This window comes from Pundamilia nyererei, unplaced genomic scaffold (genome assembly GCF_000239375.1).
Source record: "Pundamilia nyererei isolate P.nyererei 1_Seehausen unplaced genomic scaffold, PunNye1.0 scaffold00093, whole genome shotgun sequence".
Classification (NCBI taxonomy): domain Eukaryota; kingdom Metazoa; phylum Chordata; class Actinopteri; order Cichliformes; family Cichlidae; genus Pundamilia; species Pundamilia nyererei.
In genome coordinates this window covers 695,353-704,762 of record NW_005187494.1, presented here as the reverse complement: position 1 = coordinate 704,762, position 9,410 = coordinate 695,353, and the positions used below count along the sequence as shown (strand labels likewise).

Sequence of the window (9,410 nt, the reverse complement as noted above, 5' to 3'; positions counted from 1 at the left end):
GCGACCCTGAAAAGGATAAGCGGAAGTGAATGGATGGAGCCAGGATTGTTGGTTAATGAATGATGGATGTCTGGTTTAAGGTATCTTATCTTATTCCTCTGTTTACAAATACTGAGAACAAGCTAATAATGGACTAAGATATTATCAGTTGCTTGTTGGGTGTATTTCTTTTGCTCTCCACACTAACTATAAGCTAACGAAGCCCGCTCAAACATGTAACCCAGCGAGCTTCCTGACCCAAAACTCTTGTCCAGTGCCAACATCTGCACAATCACAAACATCTGCAGATTTTTATCTAGATTATAGAGCAGTGGGTGGTCTAAACCATCAATTTAGAACAGATTAAAAATGTGTTTTAAGGCCAAACTGAGATAAAAATGGACTGTAAAAAGCTCTTGAAAGCAGGCAGCTCCGGTGTCACATGTCGAGGTATGATGCTGGCGTATTTTCTGTATGACCGAGTTTGTCTTGATGTTTAAAATCATCTAAATTTGCACAAATATGTGTATACATGACAAACTGAGTACCATCTCCCCCACCATTGCAGATTGTTTCCTGTTTAGTGTGTTCAGTGGTTCAAACACACAGTAAAGTGTAGTTCGCTCCCTCCCTTCTTTGTCTCTGACAAGAACTGATCAGATTTGGTGCAGAGTCACTATTTTAAGAGACTGCAGTCAGCAAGAATCCAGCATTAGGTTTTATTACATAATGCTACACCTGCCCGAAACGCTCTCATTGTGCTTAGCAACCTGCAGGCTCAGCTCACACCTGCCAGAACATCGCTGTCACATTCTTGCTCGTTACAACAGCGCTAATCGGCATTTACTTCCAGCACAGCATTGCCTGAAAGGTAAGCGTCCCAGCCAACGGACAGAATAATGACGGGGATAAAAATGCCCCAGCTGAAAGTCACAGGGTGCCAGACGAAGCCCAAATCAGCAGCGACATCTCAGCTGTGGCTTGTTACCGCCATCGACCTTGTGTGCTCAATCAAAATGTCAGGGCCCGGGCCTGGCAGGAAGAGTGAGGGTCCGAGTAGGCAGGTCTGCAGAGGGCTGATAGGGGTCCACCATTGTGCAAACTATTCTGGAGACAAGACTGGTTCATCTGTGGCATTTTACTGAAATATCCACACAGAGGTCGAGCCAAAGGGACATGCCTGAGCACACAAAATGAAAACAAAATGATGACAAAGAGACACACAATGACCACAAAGAAATATTAAATGACACAAAGAGACAAAAATGAACACAAAGCGATACAAACTGACTACAGAGAAATGAAAAATGACCACAATGAAAAACAAAATAACACAAAAAGACAAAAAATGAACACAAAGAGAAACAAATTGAATGCAGAGAAATGAAAAATGACCACAGCAGAACACAAAATGACCACAAAAGATGAAAAATGACTACAAAGAGACACAAAAGTGTCAGAAAGAAACACAAAATGACCAAAAAGAGATTAAAACCATCCCACAGATAGACAAATTGACTACAATAAGAAACAAATTGGCACAAAAAGATGAAAAATGAAGGTAAAGAGATATAAAAGGAGCAAAAGAGGGCCAAATGCGTCTCAAACAAACAGAAGCAAATGCAAATACCATGCAGTGTTTACAGAGACTGCAGAATAATAAACTAAACGATCCAAAACTGCTTAAACGGAAATGAGCAGTCCACATCTCTGGTCGTTTCACGTGTTTATAACACTGCCCTCTGGTGGCGAGTACGCGTCTCGGCAAAGCTTTGCTTCACACCTACAGTCTACCAACACGCTATCGTGCCGGCATGCTTGGGTAAACAGAACAGCGAGAAAAGGAAACACAAGAAGGCAAAATGACGCAGAGAGTCCGGATGAAGAGGTGGAAGGCTTTGTGTTGTCATGTGTCCACAGCTGCAGACACACAGCAGCTCTGCGTCCACACTCAAACATTTAAAGCTCGTAGGTTTTCAACCTGCGCTTGGTCTTGCATAACTGTTCTTGTGGGACGTCGCGTTAGGCTGAGTGGTCCTGAAGAGCAGGGACGTCTGACACGTTTACGGCGTGAATCCATTATTGATGAGGATGAAGCTTGTTTAGAGCACATTGATTTGGCTCGAGGCGCTCCGCACTTACAACTGATGCGAGCGCATTACATAACAGAGCAGCAAGGAGGAAGGAGGAGGAAATCCTTTGGTGTTGTATCTGAGAAGCATCCGACACAGTCGCTCAGTGAGCAGCGTGATGCTATCAGCTGAGACATGCCCCGTCTTACCATCTCAGTGTTTATAACCGTGTCATCTTCAAAGACACACGCCGCATCTGATGGAGATTCTTATCACAACACCACATCGCTTCTGCCAGTCTGAAATGAAAATAAATGGGTGGAAAGATAGGAGCTATTTCCGGAGATTTGTTGAAATATATCAGAGAAAGACAACATGGTGGCTGGTTCAATTCCCAGAACTTACATGAGCTGATGGGCTTAAAAAGATGTGCAGTGGAGTTTAAGTACAGAATTGCTGTCTTGTCCTTATGATATGATCAGAAGGGAAAGGCCAAAATAGCTGGGAGTCTGAGTCTGATAAGAAGCAAATGCTTGTCCACTCTGGAAGAAGGATCTAAGTATCTATCGGTGTCTCATGCTGTGCAGAATTTAAATCTCACAGATTGAAAGTTTGAGGCTTTGGGAACAAACCTGACGTACGTAGTGTTGCTAAATAGTAGACGTTCAAATGTCAGTTTCCACTTCGGCATACATCATGAAGTCATGAAGTGGGAAAATTTGGCATTGAGCAGTGTGGGTTTTGATTTTACCGCAAAATGACTTCAATTTTTTTACCCTGTAATAGTCACCCAGGTGAGGTGGGCGAGTCTGAAGTGGGAAAATTACGGGGTTTCCTTCATGTGATGTGATTTTATTTATTTTTATGCTTGTAACTGACTCTTTTGGGTCGTTTATGTGCTGCAGTAGCATATTGTTTGTATTCTTATTTATTTTGTCCTTTGAAGACCACCCTTCTTTTAAGCGGACTTACTCTGATTGGCTGCCCCTCTGACCAGCAGGTTGGTCACAATGGCCAGCAGCAGTGGTTGGACAAGAGGCGGCTACACCGTAGACAGGCTGCTATAGCTCATCATCACAGAACAGAGAGCTATCTCAGATCTACAGGTAGCCCGATGATGGAGCACATTAAAACTCCAGGTGGTTCAAACACTGAACCGTGCTGTCCTGAGATATATCAGAGATACAAACTGTCGCTGACATCATACAGAATGAAAAGAAGAAAAAGAAAAAGCCAGGATGGAGAAAGCAAGCACACCAGACCCCGTATTTTCTTAGCTGCTAGAGGATGTTGACTAGTGTTCAAGACCCATGACAGAGACCGGTTCCTGGACCAAATACTTCCTTCTAGCACCCACATCTCCACTGATCTCACCTGGACCAACAATACCATCGCCCTGGTAAAGAAGGCCCAGCAGCGGTTGCACTTCCTCCGCATCTTGAGGAAAAATAACCTTTACCAGAATCTGCTGCTGGCCTTCTACCGCCCCTTGTGGCCCGGTGTTTGGTACTCGGGCCACAACCGAGAAGAGGAAGGTTGCACAGGAACAGGAACACCTCCCCCAAAAAAATCATTGGCTGCCCTCTGTCACCCGTGGAGGCCATCATCAGATCCTCCTGTCTTAGGAAAACCAGGGCCATCACAGGTGACCCCTTGCACCCCGCCTACCACCTGTTTGACCCGCTGCCCTCTGGTCAGTGCCTCAGGTCAATCCAGTTCCACACCTCCAGACTCAAAAACAGCTTCTTCCCCTGGGTCATTCGGACTGTTAACAAACACTACCCCCCTCCATATACACAAACATACACTCCACACCCCACACCTGACCACCCACCTCACCAATGAGCCATGGTCTGAGTAACCCACAACACAGGCCACTCACATACAGACTCAATACTCAGACCAAGTCTTTTTGTACTGTTTCCAAACACTTTGCTGTCCAATGTGTGCCTTTCTCTTGTTTTGCATATATTCCTCTAGACTGTATACATCTCTCCTGTTTGCTATTTATTCCTGCTGTCATACTATTTATATTTTAATCTTGCAAAGTTGGCGTGGAGCACCTATAATTTTGTTATACAGGTAAAATGACAATAAGGGGGGATTCTATTCTAAATCGAAAAGCAGAACAGGCCCACTTTAACTCTAAAAGAAGCTTTAACAAATAAATTCATGCAGAAAATGTATATTGAATTATGGGTTTTGGCATCTCTTTGTGGAGTTTGCATGTTTCCCTCTTGTTTCTGTGTGGATTTCAGCACAGATGAAGCAGCTACTCTAAGACAATAACAGCTCCCTCTCTGTTTGATAGATGACAGGTACGCCACGTGTCAGGTGGAATAGACTGCAGCCCCTCAGGAGGCCTCACAGGACAAGCCAGTATAGATAATTACCTGTCAATCAATTTTTTATTTTTATTTTCTTTTTAGCATTTATTATGACAGGACAGGCACCTCAGTCCCAGTCAGTCAAATGTGCTATGTGGTGATGGTATCTAGTTAATATGAGCATTAGGCTTTAGTGGAAATATACCTTTGTGGCATAAAAAAGAAGTATAATAATAAACCATAGAACCACTGCAGCAGCCCCACCCCCTCTGTTTATACTCCAGTTAGCACAGTGCCACAGGTGAATATGAGGATCGATTTACAGGAGATCATCGCCGCCTGGATCTGATATTGACTGGCTAAATGAGTGATGAGCTGTGTGACTCAGCTGCCAGTCCCAGCTGCACAGAGAATGAGTCACTGTGAGGGTCCCAGCGGGTGAGAAAAGTCAGAGCTGGACTGCAGACCACAGCTCTGTAAGACATGTTATGCTGCCCTCTTGTGGATTTTAGGGAGAACGACAGATGAAGTCTACATTTGGACTCTAAAGGTTCCTACAACTGTTTTTTCATAATCCTGGAATAGAAATCTGTTGGATTTTTTGTAACTTCCAGAGAGAAGTTTGCTAACATATTGGGATAATGTTAGCAAACTTTTTAATCTTTATTTTAGTGCTTTAAAATAACTGCCACCATGACTACCCAAAGCCATTTCTGGTTGTCTGCAGTGGTGCAAGACTTAAAAAATGTTTACTGAAAAAAATCACCTCTGAATTCTCAGTTTTGTAGTTTTCAAGCAGATCAATCACTTAATTTGAGATTAAGTAATGTTTAATTACATTGTAAATAAGTAGTAGTTTCTAGTTAATTTAAAAGTGATCATTCTGTAGATTCTTAAGTATTTTTTTCAGGTATATTTTGACCAAATCACCTTTATCCTCCAGAATCAGGACCTGTGGTCTTTAATGATTCAGTTTGATCCTTATTTGGCCCTTGATCCTTACAAATTGCTGCTTACAGCTCCAAAACACCGACAGGTGGACTAATGCACTGTTTGAGATGATAATAATAAAGAATAAGACCAGTGTTTGTGTTTATTTTCAGATTATAGTCGTTGGAATGGCAGGCTGAATGTTATCAACTGCTTTGTTTGGTTTTGGTTAAACACACATTGGGATATTTGATGATGCAACAGGGCTGTTTTTAGAAAATGTGAATGTGCTAGTTGTGAGAGATCAGAGGTGTACTGAAGAGTTTGGGTACACGAAGTTCCTGTCCTATTTCTCCTAAATAACACATCCCCATATTTGTGATTTTCAGAGTTTCCTGGATTCTGGTCAATCATGAAAGCTCGCAGTCCTTCCTGTCTGCTGCTGGAGACAGAGCCAGAGAGCGAGGGGTGTTATTGTATATTTGTCACACTGTCCCTCACACGCGACCACTGTTGGTCAGGACAATGGTCTCACATCAGAAACTAATCATCGCCAAAGAGAAACCCGGCGGGTGGGAGACGTGGCAGGGGGAGGTTGTTCCTCATTGTTCACAGAGGAGAAACAATGAGAGTGACGAGCCGACGCTCCGAGGAACAATGGGGGTGAAGAAAAAGACCTTTTCTTCCACATTGTCATCATCATTTAAAATAAAATAAAATAAAAAGTCAGGGGGTGAAAAACTGTCCCGAAGACAGGAAGAGGTGGTTTCTTTTAGACGTTCCTGTAGCTGATTACTTTTAGCTGCTTTAAAGGTTACCCTGTCTGCAAAGCATGATGATAAGAAACAATGCTCAAGTGTTACCTATAATTAGAAACCCACAGGCTGCTGCTTCTTCCACATAAACAAACAGAAAGTCAGAAAGTGATGACTAATTATCACTTTCACTGCTTTTATTTTAGCTGTCTTCACTGCTTCATCTTTTAATTATTTATATTTCAGTTTGCACTTTATCTACTTTCATATTTTACTCCTTTTTTAATTGACAACTTCCCCCACATTTGTTGTTTATTATCACCAAAATTGACGCTTTCTGTCCTTTATCTGCTGACGCATCGAGCTTTCTCACCCCCAGTTAAAAATTCCAGGAAGCCTTCATCCACCTTCACTCTTAAACCGTCCACTGTTTATATGGTTTTACTTTCAGCAGGTCAAATCGAATCAAATTCATCCATTAAAATCTTATAAACACTGCATGTTTGGCCAAAGTAAAAAGAACAAAATAATAAAACTATTTTAAAAACTGCGGTCAAATCTATTCTTTTAATATTTGTTAGGTTTTATGGTTTAGTCAATAAACTGAATTATAATGAGAATACTTTATTAATGAATATGATCATCAATGCATTATTAGCCATTGTTATTGTCTTATGAGAGACTCCTGACACAGATTTCAGATACCGTAATAACTGAAATCTGTACACGATTAACTTTGAGCAACCAAACCTGACACACAGGTACATCTCAGGCCCCTGAAGGTTCTTATCTAGATCATATATTCTAACATTGTCTTGTTGCCTAGCAACCACCTACCAACAGGCTAAAATCACCTATCTGGCACCTGTAACGCAGCATAAAAGCATTATGTCACATATTTTAATTGAAAAACAATAACTTGCAATTTATGTATATAAAATGGGAATTGTGCATGATACGATGTTATCATGTTGCCTGGCAACCACCTAAAATCACAATTGACATGCTAATAATTTGATTTAAAGTAGAAGCTGCTGTCCCATTAAGTAAAACACTGTCCTTGTTGTCCGTTTTGAAATATCAGCAAGCTAAAGTTTTGCTTCCCGTTTGGGTTCTCCTGGTGTTTCCGTATATAAAGTTTAAAGTTTTGTGTTTATTATATTTTCTGGATTCCTCTTTTGTCTTCTTTAGTTCTGGTTATCTCTTGCTGTTTCATTTTCTGTTTTCTGTAGTCATCAGGTTTTGTTTTCTTGTCTTTTTGGTTCGTTTCTATGTTTACGGTCATTTAGTATGAGTGGCCTCCACAGTGTGTCATCTACGCCTTTCTCTGTCTCACACTGTGTTTGTGTTTCCATCCCTTTTGTTCCATTTGTCGTGTACATCTTGTTTGGTGTCCATATTTATGGCTCTTACTTTGAAGTTTGTTGTTTTTCTTCTTTTGCTTCCTGTCTGTCTTCCCGTAGTTGCCTGATTGCTGGTGACTGTGTCTTGTTAACCCCCTGCTGGTCATTCCCACATCAGCCCAGTGGGTCCCCGTCACACTGTTCGTTAATACTTGCTGCTGTGCTGCAGATGTTCTCTGTGTTCGGGTTTCCCGCCTCCCTGTGCGCGGTTCAACCTCGACCTTGCACGTTTTCCTCTTCTCTCTCTCTCCCTCTCTTTTTGGACTGATTGCCTTGGCCTCATTAATTCTGGGTTGGGTTTGGGTTATTCCAAGCATTATTATGTTTTATCTACATAGAATTCAACTCAAAGTAACATGAGAACAATATGCTGAAGATGACACCTACAGGAGCTGCTTGACAATGAAGCTCCCAGCACACAGTTTTTGTGCTGATGTTAATGTCCGAGGAGGTTTGGAGCAGCAGAACACCGGTGACCGTTTCCACTTTGCAAATGGATTGTCTAGGACTTTTCTCAAAATGACTGCAGTGGCGACATTTTATTACACCTTATTTGAGTGTAAGTTCAGTGAGCTCTTGAGAACGACCTTTCAGAGATGCTTGTAAATCAGATTGCATAGCCAGGTGCTTTCTTTTATATACACCTGTGGCAAAGGGACTGAAATTACCCAAATTTGATTAAGAGGTGTGGGCCAATGCTTTTGTTCGTTTAGTGAATAAATAAACTGCCTCTGATTTCTTTTCAGCACTTCACCTTTCATTTTCTGAACTTCCACTCCTCTTTCAATTACAGCCTGCACTTCCACCATAAGTGGCATTTCAACCTGCCATTTCCCCCCTTTTAAACCGCTGTTTAAACTTCAGTGTTTGTATTCCATTTGCCACTTCAGTGATCCTCGGCTGTGTCAGTATTTGTTCCTTTTTATAGTTCAGTTATTAATTTAGAAACGAGAACATGTTTATCTCCATCACCTGCTGCGACCAGCCGCTGCTCTGCTTTGATAAATCCATCAAAAGGATCATTATACAGCTGAAAACTGCGAATGGCCTCTTTGAAATCACAGCACAAAAACCAAACTATAAAGGCGTGACATAGATTTCTGCCATTTTTTTAAGACTGTAAACATCCCGACTCGGATTTCATTGTGTGGTCACTGCTGGAGAATTTCTTCTGTGTTTAGGATATTAGAGTCCATGAGGATCTGTCTTAAAGTAAACCCAGACAGGGATCACAGCTTCATCCAGACGGCCGGCGCTGCTCTGACAGCGGGCCGGGCCTCCGATGGAGACTGGCCTCATAAACTGTTTGTATGTGTCTACGCTTTATATACTGTACATTATGAGCAGCTGGAGTCAAGTCAGGCAGCACAAAGGCAAGGTCAATAATGTGAAGTGATCTGCAGGGTCAAAAGACTAGGCCCGCTGCCAGCCATTGTTGGAAGGGTGTTTCTTTCAAAGCAAGCATGCAATCCCCTCGTCTGCACTCACGCTCAAGTCTTGAGTATTTCCCGTGGAGGAAACAATAAGACAATAGCAGCAAGTGGCTCGGTGGTCAGCGCGAAGGGGGCATTTCTCAGGAATCTGGCTTCATTGTGAAATAATTTGATGATGCAAAGAAGTTTTGTTTGGACAAAGTGTAAACAACATGCAGCCATCTTTATGTACAGTCTGTGCCTCTGTACACCCCGTACCATCTAGTTTCTCCAGTATATGTTTACACATTGGTACTTCTAGCACTATTTGTATAAAATATGCTCACACAAAGAGGTTTGACATGTTTTTTTAATTTAATTTAATTTTATTTTATTGGATGTTTTCTTACTGGCAGCGTCTCAACAGTACTGGTGAATGTCAGGAACAGTATAGCAATTGCGGTTAATCGAACAAATTAATATATTATTTATTTTTACCTGATTTTTTATCCTAAGGGGTAGCAAAACCAAT

General features: G+C 41.8%; 1 long non-coding RNA gene across 1 annotated transcript in view; it reads right to left on the bottom strand.

Moving 5' to 3' along the window:
* Window positions 1-750: 750 nt before the first annotated feature.
* LOC106456305 (uncharacterized) overlaps window positions 751-9,410 on the bottom strand; it is an 8,881-nt gene continuing 221 nt past the window's right edge. The window contains exons 2-3 of the long non-coding RNA XR_001290457.1: window positions 2,261-2,350; window positions 751-1,159 (exon numbers count right to left, since the gene is read on the bottom strand). This is a non-coding gene — a long non-coding RNA (uncharacterized LOC106456305). The remainder of the gene's footprint in view (window positions 1,160-2,260; window positions 2,351-9,410) is intronic.